The 13,155-nt window shown below is 39.8% G+C and overlaps 1 long non-coding RNA gene and 1 pseudogene across 1 annotated transcript; both read right to left on the reverse strand.

Moving 5' to 3' along the window:
• Positions 1-1,073: 1,073 nt before the first annotated feature.
• Positions 1,074-2,880, reverse strand: LOC116552152 (annotated as a pseudogene).
• Positions 2,881-9,121: 6,241 nt separating this feature from the next.
• LOC116552153 lies at positions 9,122-11,143 on the reverse strand. Its single transcript, XR_004269243.1, has 2 exons — positions 11,082-11,143; positions 9,122-9,183 (listed from the first exon to the last, which is right to left on the reverse strand). It is a non-coding gene; the product is annotated as an uncharacterized LOC116552153 (long non-coding RNA).
• Positions 11,144-13,155: the final 2,012 nt, after the last annotated feature.

A 13,155-nucleotide genomic window follows, 5' to 3' on the forward strand; every position in this document is an offset into this window, starting at 1 on the left:
CCATTTTGCCAAAACACTGTCAGAGAAATATTCAAGCCAACCAATCAGCTACTACTTGTTTCCACAGTGGTATGGTCAGACCAATCTCAGGCTTCCAGCCTGTAAACTAGAAAAAATTCTAAGGCCCCCCAACAATCTGAATGGGCCCTTCCTTTCAGCCAAGGGCATTCCAAAGTTAACCTGAAAAAGTTGTTCAGACCATGATGGGAGTGGGTGTTGGAATACCACATTCTACCCTCTTCCCTTTTGGAATCCAGGAAAAGCTGACCAGCATTAACCTCAACACAAATCTTAAGTCTGTTAAGAAACACTTACAATCTATTCTTTCTGAAGCTTGCTACTTGGTGGCTTCATCTCCATGATAAAACCTTGGTCTCCACAATCTTTTCATAATCCAGACATTCCTTTCTATTGATAATAACTCTTTCAACCAATTGTCAATCATAAAAGTTTTATATCTACCTGCAATGAACTGGAAGCCCTGCCATTACACTTCAAGTTATCCCACCCTTCCAGATCAAATCAATGTAAATCTTACATGTATTTGATTGAGGTTTCATGTGTCCCTAAGATGTGTAAAACTAGGTTGTGCCCTGACTACCTTGGGCAAATGTTGTCAAGATTTCCTGAGGATGTGTCACAGGCCGCTGGTCACTCATATTTGGCTCAGAATAAATCTCTTCAAATATATATATATTTTAACTTTAAACAAATTTTTATTACACAAATGTTGTCACATAATTGGATATTTCTCTAACTTCGTACACAATTATTCTCACTCTCTACAGAAAGGCTGCTTACCTTTTCATCTGGCGGTGGCAAGCACTAAAATACTGATTTTAACAGATTAGCAGTAAAAATGCTTCAGTGATTTAAGTTGAAAGCAGTACATCGGTACATGGCTGTTGTACTCAGTATCAGGAATGTACAAATGTCTTTTTATTCAAAAATACAAAATAAATTATCTGTAGGCATGGACAATGGCAGCAATAAACCGTTATGTATTTTGTCAACTGAAGCCAGAAACTGATGGTTATAGTGATGTCTTAAACATCAGCCAGCCTTTTCTTCACTTTCTCCAACTGACTTCTCTGAAGTTATTGGTGAGGAACACTGCCTTGGACTTCCTGTCACAGTTCATTAATAAAGGTAAAGCACTGTTATAGGAGTTAGAATATGCCACCTCCCAAACCACCTCCCATTCCACCCATTGCACCCATTCCAGGGTCTTTCTCTTCTTTAGGAATTTCTGTGACTACAACTGCTGCTGTAGTTAACAGAGAGGCCATATCAGCACATCCAATAAAGCAATTCTCACAACCTTTGTTGGGTCAATAATTCCTTTTTCCACCATATTCACAAAATCTTGAGCCATAGCATCATAACCAACTTCCGAGGAACTTTGCATAATTTTCTCAACTATCAGAGATCCTTCAACACATGCATTCTTAGCAATGGTCATTGCTGGAATTTTGAGTGTTCTTTTAATAATTTCTATACCAATTTTTTGATCTTCATTAGCTGGAGTCAGTGAGTCCAAGTCTGGAAGGCACTGAAGCAGGGCACAACCACCTCCCAAAACAATGCCTTATTCAACAGCAGCTCTTGTAGCATTAAAGGCATCCGTAACTCTTTCTTTTGATTTACTTCAACATCACGTGTCCCACCAACCTTCAGCACAGCTACTCCATCTGAAAGTTTTGCCAGCCATTCATTCAGTTTCTCCTTTTCATATTCACTAGTTGTAACATCTAGCTGCTCAATGATTTCTTGAATACGTTTTTCAATTTGAGCCTTGTTACCTTTTTCTTTTAAGAGCTTGGAATCATCTTTGGTCACAGTGACCTCTCCAACTTTTCCTAAGTCATGAGGCCGAACGCCTTCAAGATTTAGGGTCAACCCCTCTTCACCAAACACTGCATCACCAGTAGCAATAGCCATATCTTTAGGCTGGTTCTTTCTATTGTCACCAAACTCTGGAGCCTTGACTGCCACAACCCGAAGACCAACCTTGAGCCTATTCAAGACAAGAGTACTTAGAGCTTCTCCATCAATGCCTTCAGCAATTATGACCAAAGACTTACGGTGAGCATTGGCAATTTCAAGAGCAGGTACAATGGACTAGACATTAGAAATTTTCTTTTCACTCAACAGAACGTAGGCATCCTGGAGTTCACATTTCTGACCTTTTGACATATTAATAAAGTATGGGGAAATATAGCCTCAATCAAACTTCATGCCTTCAATAATTTCCAATTCATCATTCAGTGTTTTTCCATCCTTTACTGTGATGATACCCTTTCTTCCAACCTTTTTCATTGCATCAGATATTCCCAATTTGTTTGTCTCCATTTGCAGAAATTATAGCAACGTGTACAATTTTTCTTCAGGGGTTGTCACAGGTTTAGACTGCTTTTTAAGTTCAGCAATTATAGCATCAACAGTTAACATCACACCTCTCCTGATTTCCACTGGATTAGCACCTTTGCTAATCTTCTTGAAGCCTTCCTTGGCAATAGAGTGTGCCAGTACAGTAGTCATGGTAGTGCCATCCCCAAGCTCCATTTGTGTTATTGGCAACATCTTGAACAAGTTTAGCTCCAGTATTTTTATATTTATCCTTTAAGTCAATTGACTTTGCAACAGTCACACCATCTTTTGTTCCTTTGGGACTTACCCAGCTTTGCTCAATAATCACTGTTATTGGCCCCATTGTAACAGCTATAGCATTGGCTAAAAGATCTATACCTTGAAGCATTAAGGCTTGGGCATCTACACTAAATTTTACATCTTTGGCATAAGCCTGAGTGAGATGAGGAGCCAGGACCCTGGAGCCAGAACTTTTCTCATCTGGCAAAAGACTGTCGATAACTGAAGCATTTCTGCAGGGCAGCGGCAGAGCATGTACATGGAAAGGCAGGTCTTCAGTGGCAAGTGAGTCCTCTTCAAATACTTTTTCAGAGTTTCACCCTTTCTTCAACAAGCCTCATGTAAGCCAAAGGTTCAACCAACACCAAGACTACCTTTTAGGGTGGTGATTCTGACATTCAAATGTCAAAAAGAGTCCCTTTAAAAAAGGCAATTTGCAAATAACCATTAGATCTCTGCACAGCAAAACTCCCTCTTCTCACAGGTGACATGGGTACAGATGGACACTCCCTTTCATAGATGTAGCTTACCCTTTGCCCTTTCTTATTCCATGCTGATTTTCACCTTTACTGAGCTGTCATGTACATGACATGTCATGACTCAGCCATGTACCAGCACCTTTCAGGTGGGCATCACAGGAAAGCCAATACCTGGGCTCTGCATTAGGTACATTTTCAATAATTTCCACAGCTACAGGAATACTTGTTATCATTTCCAAACCTTTTAATTACAGAGACAGAAATCCACTACATTAAATAATTCACAAGAGAATGTATAGAAAGTGACTAATACACTGCCTCAATTACCTTAAAAATGTATATGCATACATATATGCATATATATACATATATAAATATATTTGTAACTATAAACTTACTAATAATGAATATCTGTCTCCCCATTAAAGTATAAACTTCTTGAGTGTAGGGATAAAGTCAAATGGAGCCTGAAAAATGGGAATGACTTTCTGACCAAATGAACCAATGAAGAATTTCTAGCAAACAAATGTACTCTATTTCCATCTAGTTACCATGCCTTAGCTATAAATGGCTTTCCCAAAAAACCCTGACCTTTCAATTTGGATGATACAATGTTTTAAAAATATTTTGGATCTTGTTATTTATCTCATAAGTGATATGAGATACAGCCCCAGCTGCTGTGCCCAGAAATCCATCATTGGGTTCCTGTGGAGACTAGCCTGTCCACAGGCTGCTCCCGGCCTATGGCTGAGTGTGGAAGGGATAGCAGGCAGGCCCATTTCTGAGATGAGTCACTTTGATGAGAGGACTCCCCATCAGCCTTGCAAAACATCCTTAAAACTATAATGCAGTCTCAAACCTTCACATTCAACCTTCTTTCCCTTGCTTCTTCTGGAAGCAGAAAAAACCTGTTTCACACCTAGGGTGAAGCACAGGGAAGCAGCAAATTAAAAGAGAATCTTCAGCAGAAAGAAAAAAAAAAAAACATGGCTTCCAGGTGTGCAAGCAGCTAAGGCCCAATAGAGTCCCTGAGCCCCTCCTAGGCCCAGAGGGGCACAGAAGAACACCTGAGTTTTCTATGCCCACTCTAAGGGCATAACTTAGTTATAATCCTCAGGTATAAACTTTCTCCCAGGAACTTAGTTGTCATGCTTGGAAAAAGGATGGGAAATGGTAGCCTCCTGAAATGGAATAATTTTATTTTTGAAATGATTGAATTATTACTAAATTAGCCAAAGATGTCGTTTATTGGCACTATTGTTTCCAGTTCCAAGGGTAACGACAGCTGAAAATACAAATTTAGTTTAGGTTTGGAACGAATTAAGAAAGTGAGATTTTGCGGATTAGTGTCGTGACCTTGAAAAATGGTACACTGTAGATATATATGCATGCTGATTGGTGCAGTGGAGGATACAGACAGGTGCATAGGATTTGCCTGGCAAGGGAAATATGTGGATGCAGCCATGTCTGTGGATGTAGTGAGTGCAGCAATACTGACAGAGGTGAGTGCTCTGAGAAAAGGAGTGTGTGCCTTTGTTGACTTTGGTGTCCCCAGTGCCTAGAGAGTGCCTGGTACCTTGGAGGTATTCAGTAAGTATTTGTTCATTAAATTGGTTCAATAAATGGATGCTATATAAAGGAAAGTTGCTGTTGGGTCAACCTTGCTGGAGTAGAAGATGAGGTGGAAGCACTGCATGCTGAGGCTGAAATGCAAGCAGATCAATAGATCATGGAACATGTGCTTGGAAGGGGAGATTTTGGAGGCATTTAAACAGGTGTGATGGTTAATTTTATGTTTCAACTTGGCTAGGCTGTAGTGCCCAGATGTTTAGACAAACACTAGTCTGATGTTGCTCTGAAGATATTTTTTAGATATGATTAATATTTATTTATTTATTGTTAATTTTTTAAAATTTCAATTTTTATTTTAGATGCAGGAGATATATATACAAGTTTGTTATATGAGTATATTGCACCCAGGTAGTGAGCATAGTACCCATAGTACCCATGTAGTTTTTCCACCCATGGGCCCCTCCCTCGACCTCTAGTAGTCTGTAGTGTCTATTGTTCCCATGTTTATGTCTACATGTACTCAATGTTTAGCTCATACTTTTGATTAAGAACATGTAGTATTTGGTGTTCTGCTCTTGCATTACTTTGCTTAGAATTATGATCTCCAGTTCCATTCACATTGCTGCAAAGGATATAATTTCATTCTTTTTTATGGCTGCATAGTATTCCATGGTGTATATGTATCACATTTTCTCTATTCAGTTCATCACTGATGGGTACCTAGGTTTTTGCCATTGTGAATGATACAGCAATGAACATATAAGTCCATGTGTCTTTTTGGTATAATGAGCTATTTTTCATACTCAGTAATGGGATTGCTAGATCAAATGGTAGCTCTGTTTTAAATTCTCTGAGAAATCTCCAAACTGCTTTCTACAGTGACTGAAATATTTGCATTCCCACTAACAGTGTGTAAGTTAAGTATTCCTTTTTCTCTGTGGCCTCACCAGCATCTGTTGTTTTTTGACTTTTTAATAGCCATTCTAACTGGTATGAGATGGTATGTTATTGAGGTTTTGATGTACATTTTTCTTATGATTTGTAATGAGTATTTTTTCATGTTTGTTGGCTGCTTGTATGTCTTCTTTTGAGAAGTGTCTGTCCATGTCTTTTGCTCATTTTTAAATGGGGTTATCTGTTTTTTGCTGGCTGATTTGTTTAAATTTCTTACAGATTCTGGGTATTAGTCCTTTGTTGGGTGCAGTTTGTGAATATTTTTTCCCAGTCTATTGGTTGTCTGTTTATTGATAGTTTCTTTTGCTGTGTAGAAGCTCTTTAATTTAATTGGGTCCTGCTTGTCAATTTTTATTTTTGTTGCAATTGCTTTTGGGGACTTAGCCAAAAATTCTTTGCCAAGACCAATTCAGAAAGGGTATATCCTAGGTTTTTCACAATTTTAAGTCTTGTATTTAAATCCTCAATGTGATTAACATTTAAATCAGACTTGGAATAAATTATTTTACCCACTACAATGTAGATGGGCCTCATCTAATCAGTTGAAAGGCTTAAGAGAAAAGACTGAGGTTTCCTGAAGAGCAAAGAATTCTGTCTCCAGACTGCCTTTGAACTGAAGACTGCAACATTGACTTTTGCTGAAATTTCCAGTCTTCTGTCTTTCCTGTGGGTTTCAGACTTACCAACCCTTATAATCACATTAGGTTATTTGAAATACATTTTTTCTCTTAAAATGTAACCATCATGGGAAGGCTAATGCCTCAGTCTTTGACTTATCAGTAAACACACTGGTTCTGTCTCCCCATGTAGAAGAAGAAGGCTGCATGGAAACAGCAGACCTTTGTGAGGAAGAGGTAAGAAGGAAACTGAAGTAAAAGAGAGGTCCACAAAGCCCCCTCTAACTGTGAAGTGTAGTCATTTGCTGCATAATGACGTTTCGGTCAATGACAGACCACACATGTGATGGTGGTCTCATAGGATGATAAAGGAGCTGAAAAATTCTATTACCTAGTGATGTAGCCATTGTAACATTGTAGCACAATGCATTAATCACATGTTTGTGGTGATGATGGTGAAAACAAACCTACTGCACTGCCAGTTGTGTAAAAGTAGAGCACATACAATTCTGTACAGTGCATAATACTTCACAACAATAGTACACATCTGTTACTGGTTTAGGTATTTACTATACTGTATTTTTTATCATTATTTTAGAGTGTACTTCTACTTATAAAAAGAAAATTTAACTGTAAAACAGCCTCAAGCAGGTTCCTTAGGAGGTATTCCAGAAGAAGGCATTGTTACCATAGGAGATGACAGCTCCATGTGTGTTATTGCCCCTAAAGACCTTCCAGAGGACAAGATGTGGAGGTAGAAGACAGTGATATTGATGATTTTGACCCGGCTAGGCTAATGTGTGTGCTTTTGTCTAGTTTTAACAAAAAAGTTTTTATTTTTTGACAATACTTTAAAAATTGTTTTTTAAATTTTATTTAATTTTTATTATAGGTTTAAAGGTACACATGAAGGTTTGTTGCATAGGTAAACGTGTCATTGTGGTTTGTTGTATGTATTATTTCATTACCCAGGTATTAAGCCCAGTACCCAATAGTTATCTCTTGCTCCTCTCCCTCCTCCCATCCTCCCCCTGAAGTAGATTCCAGTGTCTGTTGTTTCTTTCTTTGTGTTTATAAATTCTTATCATTTAGCTCTCACTTATAAGTAAAAGCATGTGGTATTTAGTTTTCTATTCCTTCATTTGTTTGCTAAGCATTATAGCCTCCAGCTTCATCCATGTTCCCACAAAAGACATTATCTTAGTCTTTTTTATGGTTATATGGTATTTCATGGTGTATGTGTACCACATTTTCTTTATCCAATCTGTCACTGATGGGCATTTAGGTTGATTCCATGTCTTTGCTATTGTGAACAGTGCTGCAATGAACATTTGTGTGCAAGTGTCTTTATGGTAGAATAATTTATATTCTTCTGGGTAATGGGATTGCTGGGTCAAATGGTAGGGCTGCTTTTAGCTCCTTGAAGAATCGCCACTGCTTTCTACCATGGTTGAACTAATTTACACTTCTACCAACAGTGTATAAGTGTGTTCCCTTTTTCCCACAACCTCACCAGCACCTGTTATTTTTTGACTTTTTAGGAATAGCCATTCTGACAGGTGTAAGATGATATCTCATTGTGGTTTTGATTTGCATTTTTCTAATGAACAGTGATATTGAGCTTTTTTCATATGCTTCTTGGCCACATGCATGCCTTTTTTTTTTTTTTGATAAGTGTCTCTGCTCATATTCTCTTCATATTCTCTGCCCACTTTTTAAAGGAGTTGTTTGTTTTTCTCTTGTAAATTTGTTTAAGTTCCTTATAGACGTTAGATATTAGACCTTTGTCAGATGCATAGGTTGCTAAAATTTTCTTCCATTCTCTAGGTTGTCTGTTTACTCTGTTGATAGTTTCTTTTGCTGTATAGAAGCTCTTAAGTTTAATTGGAGCCCACTTGTCAATTTTTGCTTTTGTTGCTATTGCTTTTGGCGTCTTTGTCATGAAATCTTTGCCTGTTCCTATGTCCAGGATGATATCGCCTAGGTTGTCTTCCAAGGTTTTTATAGTTTTGGGTTTTACATTTAAGTCTTTTATCCATCTTGATAAATTTTATATATGGCATAAGGAAGGGGTTCAGCTTCAATCTTCTGCATATGGGTAGCCAGTTAGCCAAGCACCATTTATTTAATAGGGAATCTTTTTCCCATTGCTTGTTTTTGTCAGCTTTGTTGAAGATCAGATAGTTGTAGATGTGTGACATTATTTCTGGGCTCTCTATTCTGTTCCATTTGTCTATGTGCCTGTTTTTGTACCACTGCCATGCTGCTTTGGTTACTATAAACTTGTAGTATAATTTGAAGTTGAGTAATGTGATGCCTCCAGCTTCATTCTTAATGACAAAATTTTAATGATAAAAAATTGAAAAAAGTTTACAAAATAGGGTATAAAGAAAAATTATTTTTGTTCACTTGTACAGTGTGTGTATGTTTTAAGCTGTTATAACAAGAGTCAAAGTTAAAAAAATTAAAAGTTTTTAAAAGTAAAAAATTTACAGTAAGCTAAGATTAATTAATTGTTGAAAAAATAAAACTATTCTAAAAATACATTTAATATAGCCTAAGGTTCCAGTGTTTAGTAAGTCTATAGTAAGGTACAATAATGTCCCAGGCTTCACATTCGCTCACCACTCACTTGCTAACTCACTCAGAGCAATTTCTAGTCCTGCAAGCTCCATGCATGGTAGGTGCCCCATATAAGCTGATATGGTTTGGCTGAGTCCTCACGCAAATCTTATCTTGATTTCCCACATGTTGTGTAGGGGACCCGGTGGGAGGTAATTGAATCATGGGAGTTGGTCTTTCCCATGTTCTTGTGATAGTGAATGGGTCTCATGAGATCTGGTGGTTTAAAAAATGGGACTTTCTCTGCATAAGCCCTCTCTTTGCCTGCTGCCATCCATGTAAGACTTGCTCTTCCTTGCCTTCTGCCATAATCGTGAGGCCTCCCCAGCCAGGTGGAACTGTGAGTCCAAGTAAACCTTTTTCTTTTGTAAACTGCCAAGTCTCAGGTATGTCTTTATCAGCAGCATGAAAATGGACTAATACAGTAAATTGGTACCAGGAGTGGGGCGCTGCTGAAAAGACACCTGAAAATGTGGAAGCAACTTTGGAACTAGGTAACAGGCCAGGGTTGGAACAGTTTGGAGGGCTCAGAAGAAGACAGGAAAGTGTGAAAAATTTAGAACTTCCTAGAGACTTTTTTAATGGCTTTGCCCAAAATGCTGATAGTGATACAGACAACAAAGTCCAAGCTAAGGTGGTCTCAGATGGAAATGAGGAACTTGTTGCAAACTGGAGCAAAGGTGACTATTGTTATGTATTAGCAAAGAGATTGGTGGCATTTTGCCCTGCCCTAGAGACTTGTGAAACTTTGAACTTGAGAGAGATGATTTAGGGTATCTGGTGGAAGAAATTTCTAAGCAGCAAAGCATTCAATAGGTGACTTGGGGGCTGTTAAAGGCATTCAGTTTTATAAGGGAAGCAGAGCATAAAAGTGATGGGAGGGGCTGCTGTGAAGACCTCTGACATGCCCTGGAGAGAAGGTCTGGGGGATTAACATTCAGCTCCTCACTGCTTATTAAAATTTCTGCAGCTGGCTTGGATTTCTCATCAGAAAATGGGATTTTCTTTTCTATTGCATTGTCAGGCTACAAATTTGCCAAACTTTTATGCTCTGGTTTTATGGGCTGGGCCCGGGTTTCCTGTACTACGTGCAGCCTAGGGACTAGGTGCTCTGTGTCTCAGCTGCTCTAGCCATGGCTGAAAGAGGCCAACATAGAGTTTGGGCTGTGGCTTCACAGGGTGCAAGCCTCAAGCCTTGGCAGCAGCTTTCATGTGGTGTTGAGCCTGCGAATGCACAGAATGCACAGAATTCAAGAATTGAAGTTGAGAATCTCTGTCTAGATTTCAGAAGATCTATGAAAACAACTAGATATCCAGGCAGAGGTTTGCTGCAGGGGTGGGACCCTCATGGAGAACCTCTGCTTGGGCAGTGTAGAAGGGAAATGTGGGGTCAGAGTACCCACACAGAGTCTCTACTGGGGCACTGCCTAGTGAAACTGTGAGAAGAAGGCCACTGACCTCCAGACCCCAGAATGGTAGATCCACTGAAAGCTTGCACTGTGCACCTGGAAAAGCCACAGGTGATCAATGCGGGCCTGTGAAAACAGCTTGGAGGGAGGCTGTACCCTGCAAAGCCACAGGGGTGGAGCTGCCCAATACCATGGGAACTCACCTCTTGCATCAGTATAACTGGATGTGAGACATGGAGTCAAAAGAGATCATTTTGGAGCTTTAAGATTTGACTGCCCCAGTGGATTTCAGACTTGCGTGGAGCCTGTATCCTTTTTGTTTTGGCCAATTTCTTCCATTTGAAATGGCTACATGTACCCAATGTCTGTACCCCCATTGTATCTAGGAAGTAACTAACTTGCTTTTGATTTCACAGGCTCATAGGCAGAAGGGACTTGCCTTGTCTTGGATGAGACTTTGGACTGCGGACTTTCAAGTTGATGCTGAAATGAGTTAAGACTTCAAGCACTGTTGGCGAAGCCTAATTGGTTTTGAAATGTGAGGAAATGAGATTTGGAGGGGCTGGAGTGGAATGATAAGGCTTGACTGTGTTCCCACCCAAATCTCATCTTGGATTCCCACATGTTGTGGAAGGGACCCAGTGGGAGGTAATTTAATCATGGGAGTGGGTCTTTCTCATGTTCTTGTGATAGTGAATGGGTCTCACGCAATCTGATGGTTTTTAAAATGGGAGTTTCTTTCCATAAGCCCTGTTTGCCTGCTACCATCCGAATAAGACATGACTTGCTCCTCCTTGCCTTCTGCCATGATTGTGAGGCCTCCCCAGCCAGGTGGAAATGTGAGTCCAATTAAAACTCTTTCTTTTGTAGATTGCCCAGTCTTGGGTATGTCTTTATCAACAGCATGAAAACAGACTAATACACAGGCATACCATTTATATTTTTTATAGCAAATTTTTACTCTGCCTTTTCTGTGTGCAGATCTGTTTACATACATAAATACCATTGTGTTAAAACTGCCTGCAATCTTCACTACAGTCACCTGCTACAGGTTTGCAGCCTAGAAGCAATAGGCTATAGTATACAGCCTAGGTGTGTAGTAGGCTATGCTATCTATGTTTGTGTGAACACAGCATGGTGCTTGCACAACAACAAAATCACCTCACAAAGCACTTCTCAGAGTGTATTCCCATCATTAAGCAACACATGACTGTACTTTATTTGGCCTATTATTATGCTCAAGGCCAGCTTTACAGAGTTAGGATGTAATGTTATTTAAATTAGGAATTTGCATAAAAGGTGTCTTGAGGAAAGCTGCTATAACACTGTAGTCATATTCCATGCACTGATTGTGTCTTTAGAAGGCTATAATTTAATGGCATGAGTAAATTTGCAATCAGGTCCTGAGGAAGGTGGCCACTTCCCATCATTTAACAATGTTCCTCAGAGGCATGCCTACTTTGGGGGAGACGGCAGGACCTGAGCCCAGAGCAGTGGTGGTTGTGGCAGAGTCAGCACATGATCGAGCCAGGGATGCTAAGGCCTGAGGAGCATCCAGGGTCTTCATGGGTCATAGCTATTGTTATGAGCTGAACTGTGTCCCAACCCTCCATCCAATTTATATGTTGAAGCCCTAACCCCCAGTACCTCAGCATATAACTGTATTTGGAGATAAGTTCTTTAAAAGTTGTTATGGACTGAATGTATTTCCCCCAAATTCATAAGTTGAGCTCAAAACCCCCAAGCTGATGGTGTTAGGAAGAGGCCCCTTGGGACGTGATTAGGTTTTGAGGGTTGAGCCCTCATGAATGGGATTATTGACCCTATATAAGAGACTTCAGAGAATTTCCTGGCCCCTTTCACCATGTGAAGGCACAGAGAAGACAGCTGTCTATAGACCAGGAAGCAAGCCTTGAGCAGACACTGAAACTGATGGCGCCTTGATCTTGGGTTATCCAGCCTTCAGAGCTGTGGAAAATAAATACTTGTTGTTTAAGCCATCTAGTATTTGGCAGTTTGTTATAGCAGCCTGAAGGAACTAAGAGGTAAGTTAACTAAGTTAAAATGAGGCTGTTTGGGTGGGCCATAATCCAACCCGACTGCTATCCTTATAAGAAGACATTTAGAGACAAGGAGAGACACCAGATGTGTCAACACACAGACCACCATGTAGAGACCCAGCAGGATGATGGCCATCTGCAAACCAAGGAGACACACACCCTGTCCACCTTGATCTTGGGCTCCCAGCCTCCAGAACTATGAGAAAATAAATGTCTGCTGTTGAAGCTTCCCAGTCTGTCATACTTTGTTACGGCAGCCCTAGTAAACAAATAGAATTGTTAAGAGGGGAGGAAACCTGTTTAGCATCTCCAGCTTTGCATTTGCTCTCCTGCACCCAGTTCAAACCTTCACCATAACTTTTTATGTGGCTGTAATTCTCTGTTTCTTGTCTTGATCTCCTCCTCTTGACCTTGAATGCCTAGAGTGGAGGGACTATGTTTTGGTCAACTTCTATTTTCAACACCTAACTCTTTTATTCCATTGTGAAGACTTGCAGGAGCTGTCATTGGGCATCTTTGCAGCTGTCTTACTGAAGATAATCACTAATTACTTTCTGCAGTCATTAAAAGTATATTCATTGAAAGCTGGCTTTGTGCTGGGCACAGTGCTAGATTCTAGGGAAAGAAAATGCATAGCATAAGTTCCTGACCTAAAAGAACTTACAACAAACTCAGAGTAGTAAATAAAGTCAGCCCTCCATATTTTCATGGGATTGGTTCCAGGACTCCTAAGGATACCAAAATCCATGTATCCTCAAATCCCACAGTCTACCCTGCAGAGCCCACAAACACA

The sequence above is a fragment of the Sapajus apella genome, unplaced genomic scaffold (genome assembly GCF_009761245.1).
Source record: "Sapajus apella isolate SASKATOON/1434 unplaced genomic scaffold, GSC_monkey_1.0 scaffold11, whole genome shotgun sequence".
NCBI lineage: Eukaryota > Metazoa > Chordata > Mammalia > Primates > Cebidae > Sapajus > Sapajus apella.